This window comes from Primulina huaijiensis, chromosome 9 (genome assembly GCF_012295235.1).
Source record: "Primulina huaijiensis isolate GDHJ02 chromosome 9, ASM1229523v2, whole genome shotgun sequence".
Classification (NCBI taxonomy): Eukaryota; Viridiplantae; Streptophyta; class Magnoliopsida; order Lamiales; family Gesneriaceae; genus Primulina; species Primulina huaijiensis.
The window spans coordinates 13,796,647-13,811,422 of NC_133314.1; positions in this window are offsets into that span (position 1 = coordinate 13,796,647).

Here is a 14,776-nt window from a genome sequence, read left to right on the forward strand (position 1 = left end):
TATGTTTAGTTCTGTCGCTTTTTATGTATCCTTCTTTCATTTGAGCAACACATGCAGCATTATCTTCATATAGTATCACAGGCTTCTCGTCGAATGATAATCCGCATGAGATTTGGATATGTTGAGTCATTGATTTTAACCACACACATTCACGGCTTGCTTCATGTAGTGCAATAATCTCGGCATGATTTGATGAAGTTGTTACAAGTGTTTGTTTCTGTGAACGCCAAGAAATTGCAGTGCCTCCACGAGTAAATACATATCCAGTTTGAGAACGTGCTTTGTGTGGATCAGATAAGTATCCAGCATCGGCATAACCAATTATACTTGGATTAGCATCTTTTGAATACAAAAGTCCCAAGTCTGTCGTTCCTCGTAGATAACGGAATATATGTTTAATTCCGTTCCAATGTCTCTTTGTTGGATATGTGCTAAATCTTGCCAATAAATTTACGGCAAAAGATATATCAGGCCTTGTACAATTTGTAAGATACATAAGGGCACCGATAGCACTTAGATATGGTACTTCTGGACCAAGAATATCTTCATCATCTTCACATGGACGGAATGGATCCTTTTCTATGTTTAATGATCTAACAACCATTGGAGTACTTAAAGGATTTGATTTGTCCATATTAAAACGTTTAAGGATCTTTTCTGTATAATTTGTCTGGTGAACAAATATTCCACATTCTTTTTGTTCAATTTGTAAACCCAGACAATACTTGGTTTTTCCAAGATCCTTCATTTCAAATTCTTCTTTCAAGTATGACACAACTTCTTGAATTTCCTTATTTGTTCCAATGATGTTTAAATCATCAACATATACAGCAATAATTACGCATCCGGATGTTGTTTTCTTAATGAAAACACAAGGGCATATTGAATTATTTACATATCCCTTTTTCATCAAGTGATCACTTAGCCTATTATACCACATTCTGCCGGATTGCTTCAACCCATATAATGATCTTAGTAATTTCACAGAATAACATTCTCTGGGTTTTGAACTTTGTGCTTCAGGCATCTTAAATCCTTCAGGGATTTTCATATATATATTACTATCAAGTGATCCATATAAGTAGGCTGTAACAACATCCATAAGACGCATTTCTAAATTTTCAGATACTGCCAAGCTAATCAAATACCGAAACGTAATTGCATCCATCACAGGAGAATACGTTTCTTCATAATCAATTCCAGGCCTTTGAGAAAAACCTTGTGCAACAAGTCGAGCTTTATATCTTACTATTTCATTTTTCTCATTTCGCTTTCGAATAAAAACCCATTTGTATCCAACAGGTTTTACACCTTCAGGTGTAAGGACTATAGGTCCAAAAACATTACGTTTATTTAGCGAATCCAATTCAACCTGGATGGCATCTTTCCATTTTATCCAATCCTGCCGATTTTTACATTCACCAAAAGATTTTGGTTCATGATCTTCATTATCATTTATGATGTCGATTGCCACATTATAAGAAAATATATCATCAATTTCTTCTATATCTTTTCGGTTCCATATTTTTCCAGTATTAATATAATTGATAGAGATTTCATGATTCTCGTCAGTTTGTGGTTCTGACAAAACATTTTCATCATCATGTGTTTCTTCAGGAACATCATTCTCTATTTTGTGATCATTATGTGTTTCTTCAGGAACATCATTCTCTATTTTGTGATCATTGTGTTTCTCTATGAATTTTCTTTTTCGAGGATTTTTATCCTTGGAACCAACTGGCCTTCCACGCTTCAGGCGTTTAATGACATCATGACTATCTTCAATTTGTTTCTTCGGAATTTCAATTCGAGCAGGGGCATTTGCAGCATGTATATATGATTTAGTTACCCCTTTTGTGTCTGCAAATGCATCTGGTATTTGATTTGCTATTCTTTGCAAGTGCACAATTTGCTGTACATCTTTTTCACATTGTTTTGTTCTTGGATCCAGATGTAACAATGATGATACATACCATGTAATTTCTTTTTCGGTATGTTTCTGTTCTCCCCCTAACATTGGGAAGATTTCCTCATTAAAATGACAATCAGCAAAACGTGCTGTGAACACGTCGCCTGTCTGTGGTTCAAGATATCGAATGATCGATGGACTATCATAACCAATATAAATTCCAATCTTTCTTTGAGGTCCCATTTTCTTTCGTTGAGGTGGTGCAATAGGCACATACACCATACATCCAAAAATTCTCAGATGAGAAATGTCTGGTTCTTTACCAAATGCAAGCTGCAATGGGGAGTATTTATGATATGCACTTGGTCTGATGCGAATTAATGAAGCAGCATGTAAAATTGCATGTCCCCATATAGAAATAGGGAGCTTTGTTTTCATAATCATTGGTCTAGCAATCATTTGCAGACGTTTAATCAATGATTCAGCCAATCCATTTTGAGTATGTACATGAGCAACAGGATGCTCAACAATGATTCCCATAGACATACAATAATCATTGAAAGTCTGGGAAGTAAATTCACCAGCATTATCAAGTCTAATTTTCTTGATTGTATAATCGGGAAATTGATTCCTCAATTTTATTATTTGAGCAAGTAATCTTGCAAATGCAACATTTCGAGTTGACAATAAACATACATGTGACCATCTGCTGGAGGCATCAATCAATACCATAAAGTATCTGAATGGTCCACATGGTGGATGGATTGGTCCACAAATATCACCCTGAATACGTTCAAGAAACATTGGTGATTCAGTTTGGATTTTGGCTGGTGATGGTCTTATAATAAGTTTTCCAAGAGAACATGCTTTACATTGAAACTTATTATTCTGAAAGATCTTCTGGTCTTTCAATGGATGACCATGTGTATTTTCTATAATTCTTCGCATCATTGTTGAACCAGGATGTCCTAATCGATCATGCCAATTGGTTAATATTGAAGAATTATCAATTACCATGTTTGATTCAATGGGACGTATATGTGTATAATGCAATCCAGTAGGGAGCATTGGTAGTTTTTCAATCACATATTTCTTTCCTGATTTATATGTGGTAAGACACATATATTTCTCATTCCCTTCATTCATTGTTTGAGTATCATACCCATGGGAATATATATCATTAAAACTCAACAAATTTCTTTTCGATTGTGGTGAATATAAAGCATCATTGATCAAAAATTTTGTACCATTAGGTAACAAAAATTGTGCTTTACCACATCCTTTAATCAAGTCTACAGGACCTGATATTGTATTCACCGTTGTTTTTGTTGGTTTTAGTTCCAAGAAATATCTTTTATCTCGGAGGATAGTGTGCGTTGTACCACTATCGGGTATGCAAACTTCAGCTTTGCTCATAGCATTTTCCATATTTGAACTTCAAAAAATATGCAATGAAAAAAAATTAATGACAATACATATTTAAATATAACACATATCATAATTGTACAATAAAACATTATCATATAAATACATGAAAAATAAATTATTGTACATTTATATTCTACCACTATATTGTTCATTTTCAGAGAAATCATTGAGAAAATCTGCAGCATCAATATTGTTCATTTCTATCCCACCAACATATTGATCATTTCCAGAGAAATCATTCATAAAATCAGCAGCATCAAAATGAGTTGAATCACTCAAACGGTCACTTCGCTCAGTGAAGTTGGTCTCCTTTTCTTTCCCCTTTATCGATTCTTTATAAAGTTTGCAAAGATGCTCAGGGGCTCGACAAATACGAGACCAATGTCCTGGAGTACCGCATCTGAAACAAGAACTTTCAAATCTTTTCGAGTGATTTTCATTAACACTCATGTTTTCTTGATGCCTTTTCTGTGGATGGTTTGGGACGTTATTTTGAGATGAGTTATAGAAATAACTATCTCGATTATTTTCAAAACCACGGCCGCGTCCACGACCACGACCACTTCCTCGTCCACGTCCACGTCCACGACCTCGACCTCGACCTCGACCTCGACCAAAACCTTGTCTTTGAATTTGATTTTGGTTTCCAGGTTTAAATTCATTTTTACTTACAGCATTTACTTCTGGAAATGCTGTTGATCCAGTGGGTCGGGACTGATGATTTCTCATTAATAGCTCGTTGTTCTTTTCCGCCACAAGAAGACAGGCGATGAGTTCAGAATATCTCGCAAATCCACGCACTCTATATTGTTGCTGTAGTGTTATATTTGATGCGTGAAACGTGGAAAATGTTTTTTCAAGCATTTCCGATTCTGTAACCTCATGTCCACAAAATTTTAACTGCGAGATTATTCTATACATCGCTGAATTGTAATCACTGACTTTTTTAAAGTCTTGGAATCTTAACATATTCCATTCATCACGGGCGGTCGGAAGTATAACTTCCCTTATATGTTCAAATCTCTCTTTTAATCCTTTCCACAGAGCCATGGGATCTTTTTCGATGAGATATTCACATTTTAAACCTTCATCAAGGTGTCGTCGTAAAAATATTATAGCTTTTGCTTTTTCTTGTGATGAAGATATACCATTTTCTTTAATGGTCTCGCTTAGACCCAATGACTCAAGATGCATTTCTACATCAAGAGTCCATGGCATATAGTTTTTCCCAGTAATATCAAGAGCGATGAATTCGAGCTTTGCCAAGTTTGCCATGGTGGTACTAAAAATTACGATGCATTTTATTAGTTAATGAATATTGCAATACAAAGTAATGGATAAACAACAAGTACAAGTATTCGTAAAAATAAAGAAAACACACGAGGAGGATATTCTCCGATAAATACAAGACTGGTGAGTATGATAACCAAAATAATTAAAAATAACCTCGTGAAAGCCATCTTCTTTTTTTCTTCGAAAATTTGATGAAGAATAATTTTTAGAGAAGAAGAGAAAGTTGGAGTGATTGAATGTATTTGTGAGATTGTATTTATAGAGCAAAAACTAGCCGTTTTGTTACCGTTTATTACCGTTGGTGTATAAGAAAATAAATGTATGTATTTGTATAATTTTATGGTAATAATATGGTGTATATAATATTAGTCATATTTAAATAATTATGTATATCATATCACATTATTATAATTAGGTGTCATAAGTTATTTTGTTTAAAAAACCTTATAGGCTTTTATACTTGTCGTATCCCTTACCGGGAGTGTGGGATGTCGTCTTAACATCCTCCCAGGATTTATAACAAGTTTTTGAAAAAATTATTTTTATTATTTCTAACAATAACATTATATTATATATTACATATATAAACAATAAATAAATAACAGTAAAATAAATATTATTACTTTTGTTACCTTTTTCTTCTGTTCGGAGCTTGGAAAAATATGGAGGACTTTTAGAGCTTCGTGCTGATAACGTGTTGTGAAAAAGTAAAAATTTACGGTAAAAAGTAAAAATCTCAAACTCTCAAAATTATCACACTACACACTTTATAATATTTTTCTCTCAACTCAATTGTGATTTTCTTCACAAATGAGAGATCTATTTATAGAAAATTTTTACAAATAATCCAAAAATAAAATACATCATTACCTACATCATCACACACTAATTTTCAATATTCAACACCTAATTTTACCTAATTTTCAACATTCAACATTCACATTTTCAACACAAATATTTTTCACATTTTTAAATAATTTTTCAACAAATACCTTAAATATAAGTAAGATTTGAAATCTCAAGTATATTAAACTTTTCAGTAATCAAGCCATGACATTAAGTACTTGGATAATGCGTTTGTAGCAAAAATTATATGAAGAATGGGAATAAAACATTAAGTCGAAATATACAATGAAATATAATTCAAAAATAATAATTAAAAAAAATTAAAGCATCTATTGGCTCGAGGATGAAATGATAAATTGAAAAATAAAGATAACATGACTATTTTTAAAACTATAATTATAGTAAAGTTTGAGACAAATACGAGAAGATATAAGAATGTTGAATCTCAACCTTTTGCACTAAATAGTGACAACCAATGTTCGAAAGATATTGACTACACGATTGAATAAATATTAGAAAATACAAAAATTCCTATGAGACATTCTCACGTATCAATTTTTTCAGATAAATATCTAACCTCATCCGACTTACGAAAAAATATTACATTTTATGTCAACCCGTGATCAACGGGCTCGTTAACTGGATCAACAGCTTTGAACCGGAACCGTGACAAGAACAACTCTAAGGCGGTCCAGTTACAGTTTACGGGTAGAACAACGCGGCGAGTCCAATCCTGTTGGTCGTATTATTTTCTAAAAAAATTAAAATAGAGTGACAGTTACGCAAACTGATAGGATCGAGTACTTGAATAAAGGAGTGTTTAGAAGGGGGTTGAATAAACACTCACAACTTTTTAGTCTTTTTCGAAATATGAGTTCAGTTTAGTGATAAACTGATACTAGGAATCTTGTCAGTCAATATCAATCAGTTAACAATAAAGTGCGGACTAAAACTAATTGATATATAGAATAAAAACTGAAAATATGAACACGAGATTTTATGGATGTTCGGAGATTTCAAACACTCCTACGTCACTCAGGATAGGATATTCACTAAAAGACTTTGATCGATACAACAATTAGTAAAGACCCACTTCAGTTTGAACTTAACACTGCCAAGACTGAAACTCTTAGTTTACAAAATGCTTCACAGTATGCAATTGAATTTAGCACAACTGATCTCTTACAAGATCGAATTTTTACAAGTATAATATTGTGCTGTAAAGCTCGAATGAGTAGCCTTGATTGCTACGAATATATGCAATAAGCGTGAGCTTTTATTTCAGCAGAGTAACAGCGTATTTTTCAGAGATTTGACGAGTTTAGATATTCAGAAGTTTGATATGTTGTCTCTATGCCTCAGCTGCTCTTCTCTGCTATTTATAAGCTTCCCTTCAACGGTAACATTTGATAAATTTTGAATCTTTTTATCCGTTGTTTTGTCATGTCAACATTTTTTGACATTCGTACACTGCAGCTGAATTGCGGCGTTCCCACTATCTGTTGCAGTCTGCTTTTGTACTAGTGTCGGTTGAACGTCTTTTTCTTGATGTGCACAGCTGATGGATCAGTTGATAAGCAATAGCCGATAGATAAGCTCACAACTGAATGGAGCAACTGATCAGTCAGTTATCCGCGTTAGTTCAGTTCAGCTGGTTTCAGTTGCCTTTGAAAATTTGCGTTTTAATCTTCAGTTATAGATGATCAGTTGAGTTTCAAGCACTTAGTTTGTCAAACAACCGAAATTTAGTTTCCAACAATTTCTCCTTTTTTGGTGTTTGACAAAACTTGGTAAATATATATTAACTGATCAACTACAACTGAACAAAGAATTAATCTTCATACTCTTTGTAGATAAAATAATTCTTCTAATGTACAGATTCATACAAAGAATAAAAGAATGAAATAATCTTCAAGAATCTTCAAAAATCTGCCATAATTTTATCAATGTCGTCTTCTGATTTTTTTTTTTATCTTTTTCTTATCCTCTTTCCCCCTTTTTGTCAAACGCCTCTACTTTGTTGGATAAATATTTAACCTCTGAGCTGATAGTAGAAACATTATTCATTAGAAGATCTTGCATAGTGTTCATTCTTCTGGTGAGAGAGGTTTGCAAGAAGTCGAAGCGATTATTGAAAATTTCTTGTGTCTTAAAATGTGCGTCAGCTGATGCTCTGTCCTTTTTGATTTGATCCAAATGGAAGAACAAGGTCGTAACGTCCGATGTGATCTTTTGAAGACTCTTGAACATGTGCTCCTTCATTGTATCAATCTTCATTGTATGCACCAGCTGAGTCGATTTGATGCCCGAAATAAAAGTCATCAGACTGACCAGGTTGTTCTAAATGGCTTGAATCTCTCCAAACATAGATTCAGTTTCTATGTGAATACCAGGAGACATGACTCCAGAGGTTTCTGGTGCCTCTTCCCGATTTCGTTGATCAAAGATCACTAACGCCCTGTTAGTTGTTTCTACTTCTTTAATTTCCGGAACATCTTCAGTTAAAGCTTTTTGAATGTGATGAGGAGAAGAAGAAGTTTGATCAGCAGCATCCTTTGAAGTTTCTTCAGTATGAGTATCAGCTGAGATAAAAGATGGCTCGTTAATAAGCTCATCAGCGGATACACTGACGGGCCTTTCAGTTGATTGGCCAGCTTGAACTGTTTCTTCAGTTTGAGCCTAAGCAGTCTCTGTGACTGGATGTTCAGTCAAGCTTGACTCATCAACAGTCAATTCTTCAAATGTTATGAGCACCTCCTGCTTGGTCATGATGTTTGACCGAACTGACTCGTTGATTTTTGCTTATTGAGTCTTGGCAGACGACTGAACTCCCTTTTCAGTTTGAATCAAAAACTGTTCTTCTGCTGGTTGTTCTGAAGATAAAATATTTAGCTGAATATCAGAGGCAACTTATTGGAGAACCTCGTCGATGTTTGTCAAAGATAAATCAACATTGGTGTACAACTGAACTTCAGCAGAGGAGCATTGAGGAGCAGAAGAGGATGGTTGCACTTCTTTTGGAGGAGCAGTTGCTTTGTCTGATGGTTCAGCAACTGGTTCCTGAGTTGTCTTGTAGAACCCGTAAATTAGACTACGTATAAGCCATGCATAATTCTTAGTATTTAAATTAAAACGACTTTTATTGCATGAGTATTAAATTTCTTTTCTTTAAATTTAATTATTTTATGCAGTAGTTTAGTTGCTATCTTTTCAGTTAATTAAGTGAGACCGGACCGGAGTTGGAGTATTGAGGTAAATTTTAATATTGAGAAAACCTTCCTAGAATTTATTTAAGATAAATAATAAGTCAAATTAATGTAAAAGAATGTTTAAGGAATTATTTAAATAATTTGAGATTCAGTAGTAAATAAAGTTCAATAATTAATTTCTTAATTCACTAAAATATTTAATGAGTAGATAAAACTCTAAAGAATTGAATACACGATTTAAGAAATATTTTTCCCCTTTATTTTACTTAAAATTTTCGGCCCTCTTTATTTAATTTAAAAATAGTTGTCAATCCAATTATTTAATATCTTTCCTTAACCTTTTCTTGGAGATAACCCTTCACCAATTTTAATCCTCATTTAATTAATAAATAAACAACATTTCTCCTCCCATCATCTTATAATTTCGGCCATTGCACTATAAAGAATTTAAATTTTTGGCAACACTCCATTTTGATATCTTTCCTTATTTCTTCATGGTAGAATAATCCCCACAATTTTAATTCCCCAATAATTAATAAATTAAGCAATATTCTCCCATGATTTGGTAGATAAAAATCGGTCCTCCCCTTATTTTAAAAGATTTAAATTAGTTTAACAACTCATTCTTTATTATCTTTCCTTAATCTTTCTTGGTAGATAATTTTTCCCCACTTTTAAATCACCAAAAAATAAATTAATTAAGCTATTTTCTCCCTTGTTCCTAGACACTATGTTCGACCAAGTGCACTCCTAAATTATCCCACAAATCTCTTGATATCATTATTGTTTCATTATCTCTCAAATTCAAAAGATTTCAAGACTTATTCTCTCCCTTTATCTAGCAAACTTTCCCTTCATTCCTAGCCATTCCCCTCCTTCCTAATCTCGAAATTTGAGATCATTATACAGCAGCAAATCGTGAGTCCTAGGGAGGAAAACCGAGAGAAAATTTGTGAGAAACAAGAGGGAAGAACAAGATAGTAAAGAGCACTCCGTCTCCGCCGCGCCGCGCCATCGTTTTTGTTTGTTTTTCCCTTCAAAATCAAAATATCATGGCATGCATATACCATCCCTTGCTCTTCAATCAAGTTATATTTATATTTTTATAAACCATTATGTGAGCATGAAACAGGAAAAATGAAATATGGACAGCAACCTTTGAAAAAAAAAAGAAATTCTGAACAGATTTTCATTCTCCTTGTGCTTCACGTTTCTGTTGTTTTTGATGGTTCAGGGTTCGGCTCGTGTCCAGGCTCCCAAGGCTGCGCCTAGGCATGTACTAGGATGTATTAGGACCATATTGGCCCATTCGTTCAAGTCCCATACCCGCTGGAAATCAGAAATGACAGCAACACCCCGAACATGCCCTTTTGTGTCTCGATTTATATTGTTGCTGTCAAGGGAGAAAGTTCTTGATCTTGGCTGCCCTAGGGGCCTATAGATATGGTTAGAATCCCTCCCTATCATGTCTAAGACGTGACCAAGTCGCCTTTCCAAGGCTTGGTGAAACGTCTGCTTAATCGTTTTCTTAAAACGTGCTAGAATTTTTTTTTTAAAACATCACTTAGCATTCGGCCGAACTATAAAATATTTTGACATCATTTTAAAAATAAATTAACCAACTAACATTTGAAAATCAAAGAAAATAACCCATACTATAACCTCTCAAAAACCACTCATAAATGATTAAAAGTCATAAAAATATTCTTAACATAACTTAAAATCATAAATCATAACTAGTGCGAAAAACTAGCGTCGGTCCTCGGGTTATGTGCACCTTCAGTCCAGCAAAGTCAACCATCAAGACCTCCATTAACATATTCATAATCAATAGCACCTGCATCAATCACACCTAGTGAGTCTAAAGACTCAACACGTCATATCCTTGATAACAAGTAATACATAATACAGATCACATGCAACAGTGAAAAATATTTGTACTTAAAATATCATTTTTATGAAGATGCAAAAACTTTAACCATAAACGTTTTCAAAAATATTTTCATGATGCATAAAATTTAAAGGAAAACATTTTCATAATGATGCATCATCTTAAAACATAAACATTTTCATAACTTTTATCATAAAATTTTGCATAAACGTTTTCATATCATCATAAACATATTCATATTCATATCATCATCAACATATATGTATTCATATTATCATCAACATATACATATTCTTTTTTTTTTTCGTTGAATTTAGATTGTTAATTGTGACTTTTGTGTTCATCTACGTCTACGTCTACGTGTTTGGCGATGGATCCATCTACATGTAACCACAGTACTGGGCGGCGGGGACACCAGCAACACTCTCACCGGTCAACTGGGCCTTGTCCTTACGTATTAACATATTATCGTATACATATACATATCCGTATTCAAGAAAACACAATCGTCGGGCTCTCACTGGGACCATAACCCTCACGACATTTCAAACATATCATCGTATTAGTCACAATTACTTCACTTCCTTCAACGTTTCATTTTATCATCAATTTATAAAAGTCATGCATTTAATATCCTTTTTTTTTTCAAAAACAATCATGCAACATATCTTTTAACGTTATCGTTTCCTCATAAAATCCATAAATATTTAAAAAAAAACCTTTCAACATATAAAAATCCATAAATCTTTTAAATAAACATTTCAACATCATAAACATTTAAAATATGCATTTAAATCTCAAACATTTAAAATAAACATTTTAACATATTAAATCATAACCTTATAAAATAACATTTTGACATAATAAATTGTAAAATTTTAAAATCAATGTCATAAAAATTCATAAACATTTGAAATAATCATATTAGCACAAAAAACAGCATTCGGGGTACTGCCATGACATTAACTAATTTGTAGGTGTAAAATGATCGCTTTACCCTTATACGTAAAATTTCCTGTTTTTGACATTTTCTTAATTTTCTTGACTCTAACATGTCCCAAATAATTATTTGAGTTTACATGAATTTTCTCATATTTTTATTTAGCTTAAATCGAGGTCTTTTAATTTAATATTTAAATAAGACGTATTACTGCTTTTTAATCCCGAATTAAACCAAAACTTAATATAAAATTTCCCAAATTAAAAACTTAGACTTTTAATAATTATTTAAGCTTAAACCTAATTTTCCATAATTTTATAAAGCTTAAACTAGGCGTTTCAATTAACTCGTTAATTAGCGTTCCGTGCGGCGATTAAATCCCGATTAAATCCAAAACTCGTTATTTTGACCTCAAATTTTAAAAATAGCATTTTTAGTATTTATTCTACCCTTCCAAGTCATGAGCCACAGCCGTGGACCCATGGATTCAATTTTTGCTCTTAAAATTTTGAAATTGACACGTTATCGAACACACCGAGCCATCTTCTAATTTACTCGAGCCACGCCTGAGCTACCTCGAGCCAAAACCTAGTCAACCCACCTAGGGACCCTACTGACCAAGCCCAGCCCCAAAAAGCAGCCCTGGCCCGCTCACAAAACCTGCTGAACTTGAGCTAATATTCTGCATGTGTGCGTGTGTTAGTGTCCCAAGTGTATTAGGTTTCCTAGCTGCCTAGGACTCATCAAGCCACTTAACCACTGACCACCCTTGACCCTCACTGACCCTAGACATGTCCCAGACCCGAGCCACCCCCAGCCCTTACCCCTGAGCCATGCAGAAGCCGCCTGAAAAGTTCAGCAGCCTGCGCGTTCCTAGGTTGCTCCCTCACTTTCATGATCTGCTCGTGCCCTCCTTGAACCAAACCATACCAGCCCCTGCCCAGACCCTTGTGCACCCTCTTAGGACCCTTAGGACCTAGCCTAGCCCAGCCCTAAGCCGCCCCTGGCCGAGCCCTCTCTTCTCCCTGCAAGAGCTGATCACCTGCGCTCCATCTTGATCCTCTCTCCCGGGTGGAGTCCTTGTTGACAAGGACTCCTCCCAGCCCATGATTTTCGAGTCCTAGCATGGCTAGAACTCTTCCCTTGACTCAACCACTACCCTGGCTAGCCTTGGTCCCAAGCCAAGACCAAGCAAAGCCACAAAACCCAAAAAAAACGTGAGCCTCCTCCCCACCATGACAGCAATGTTTTGCCAACTTGTTTCCTTTGTTTTTTGCAGCGTGTGTGGGGTGTTTCTAGGCCTCTAAATTCATGTAAAATAATGTATAAACATGTCCTAATCATGGCAGCCCCTTTAACACATATAAAACATGATTTTGGAATTCAAAAACACAAATTTAGAACACATAGGCATGTAGTTACGAAAATTCAACTTGTGTGCTATGTTTTTCCTTAAAAATCATGCATAAACAATTACTATGGTGTGATGATGTTTGAAATAAAGAAATATGGCGTGCCTTTGCATTTTAACGCGTGATTAATCGTTGACGATGACGAAGAACGGGGCAAGACCTTTGGCTTTGAATTTCCCTTGAGCTTCTCGATTTTCTCCTTGAGTTTTGATGTGTGTGTGTCGTGTATAATTTGAAGAGTTTGGGGTAAAAGAAAATCAGAAAGTGGCGTGAAGAATTGTGGTTTGGAGAGGGTTTTTAATATATTTTATAGTTAATTAATTACTAATTAGGCTTTAAGCCTATTAAGCCAACAATTAGGCCCATTAGTCTTAATTAGTATTTAATTAAAATATAAAAATAGTTTTGGTAAAAATATGTTTGTGAGTTTAATAGTCAGGTTGCTAAAAAGTTCGTATTTTTGTTGAAAATCTAACACCAATAAAAATTACGCCCCGACGTATAAAATCACCTCAAAACTCCTTATTTTCAAAAATATGAAAAACGGACACTCATATTTTAAATAATTAAAAACAATTATTTGATAAAAACGTTTTACGTTTCTCAGCCCTCGGTCTCCGTTCTTCGATCGCAACTCGAATATCCTTAATTTAAAAATACATTTTAATGCAACCATGTAGAAAAATATATTTTAAACATACAAATATACACAACATAATTAATTTATGTAATTAAAACATTTAATTTAAAATAAAAAGAAATTTAATAACTCGAGCATGTGGTTCACGTGGACTTTTAAATTTTCGGGGCGTTACAATCTCCCCCCTTAAATTGAATTTCGTCCTCGAAATTCGCCTATCCTTAATAATCCAAAGTTTAGACTTAGTTCTAATATCCCAAAAATCCACGCTTTCTCTGCGCTATTCTGATAAAACTTAAATTCTAGAAGGTCCTTACGTCTCCTTGATCCCAATTAAATTTTCTTTCTAAATCCTCATTTACGATTTGCAACTTAAGAAAACCCATAATGACTTAGTGCTATTACTATTATAACCTCGAATTTCAATTTTTCTTACGATTCCCAATATTAAAAGATCGATGACCATTCTTATCGTATATTATTTTCCTTATTTTATACCCAAAATATTCATCAACTTATCAAATTTCAATCTTAAAATCCCAAACGCATTCGCTAACGCTTAGATTTTCAAGCCTAACATCGATTCATCCTTAAAAACCCTTGATTAACATTCCTTATAACATTATAACCAAGATATCCCAAAGTTCTAAATATTCTTACAAGTCTAAATCATCAAAAATTCCTATCATTTAACTCATTCAATTCTCACTTATTACTAAACTAGTCCCCAAATTCCTTAAAAATTGCAAAATTAATTCTTAATTTCTTCAAAAATTATCTTAATTGATCCTTAATTTCGAAAATCCTACTATCAACCCAGAAGTTCTTGTCATTCTTAATTTCTTTCTACAGGTTTCCCATAACAAAATTTCGATAATTTTAAACTTATTAACCCAAAATCAATTCCTATAACCAATCTTACCTTTTATCAAAACTTAAAATCCCAATTTATACATTTTCTTACTCCCAAGAGGTTGCAAATCCTTAAATCATTATTCCTTACGTCTAATTCCCAAAAATTAATTCGACTAGTAACCATGAGTCATAAATATTTTCTTAGAAAATTTACGTGTCCCAAAGCATTCATAATATTCATGATTAACTTATAGCCCAAAAAGTTGGACGTCAATACTAAAACTCAAAAATCAACATAGTCTAATTCCACCATAAAAACACATGCATTGAAATCAAATAATTTCTTACTTCAG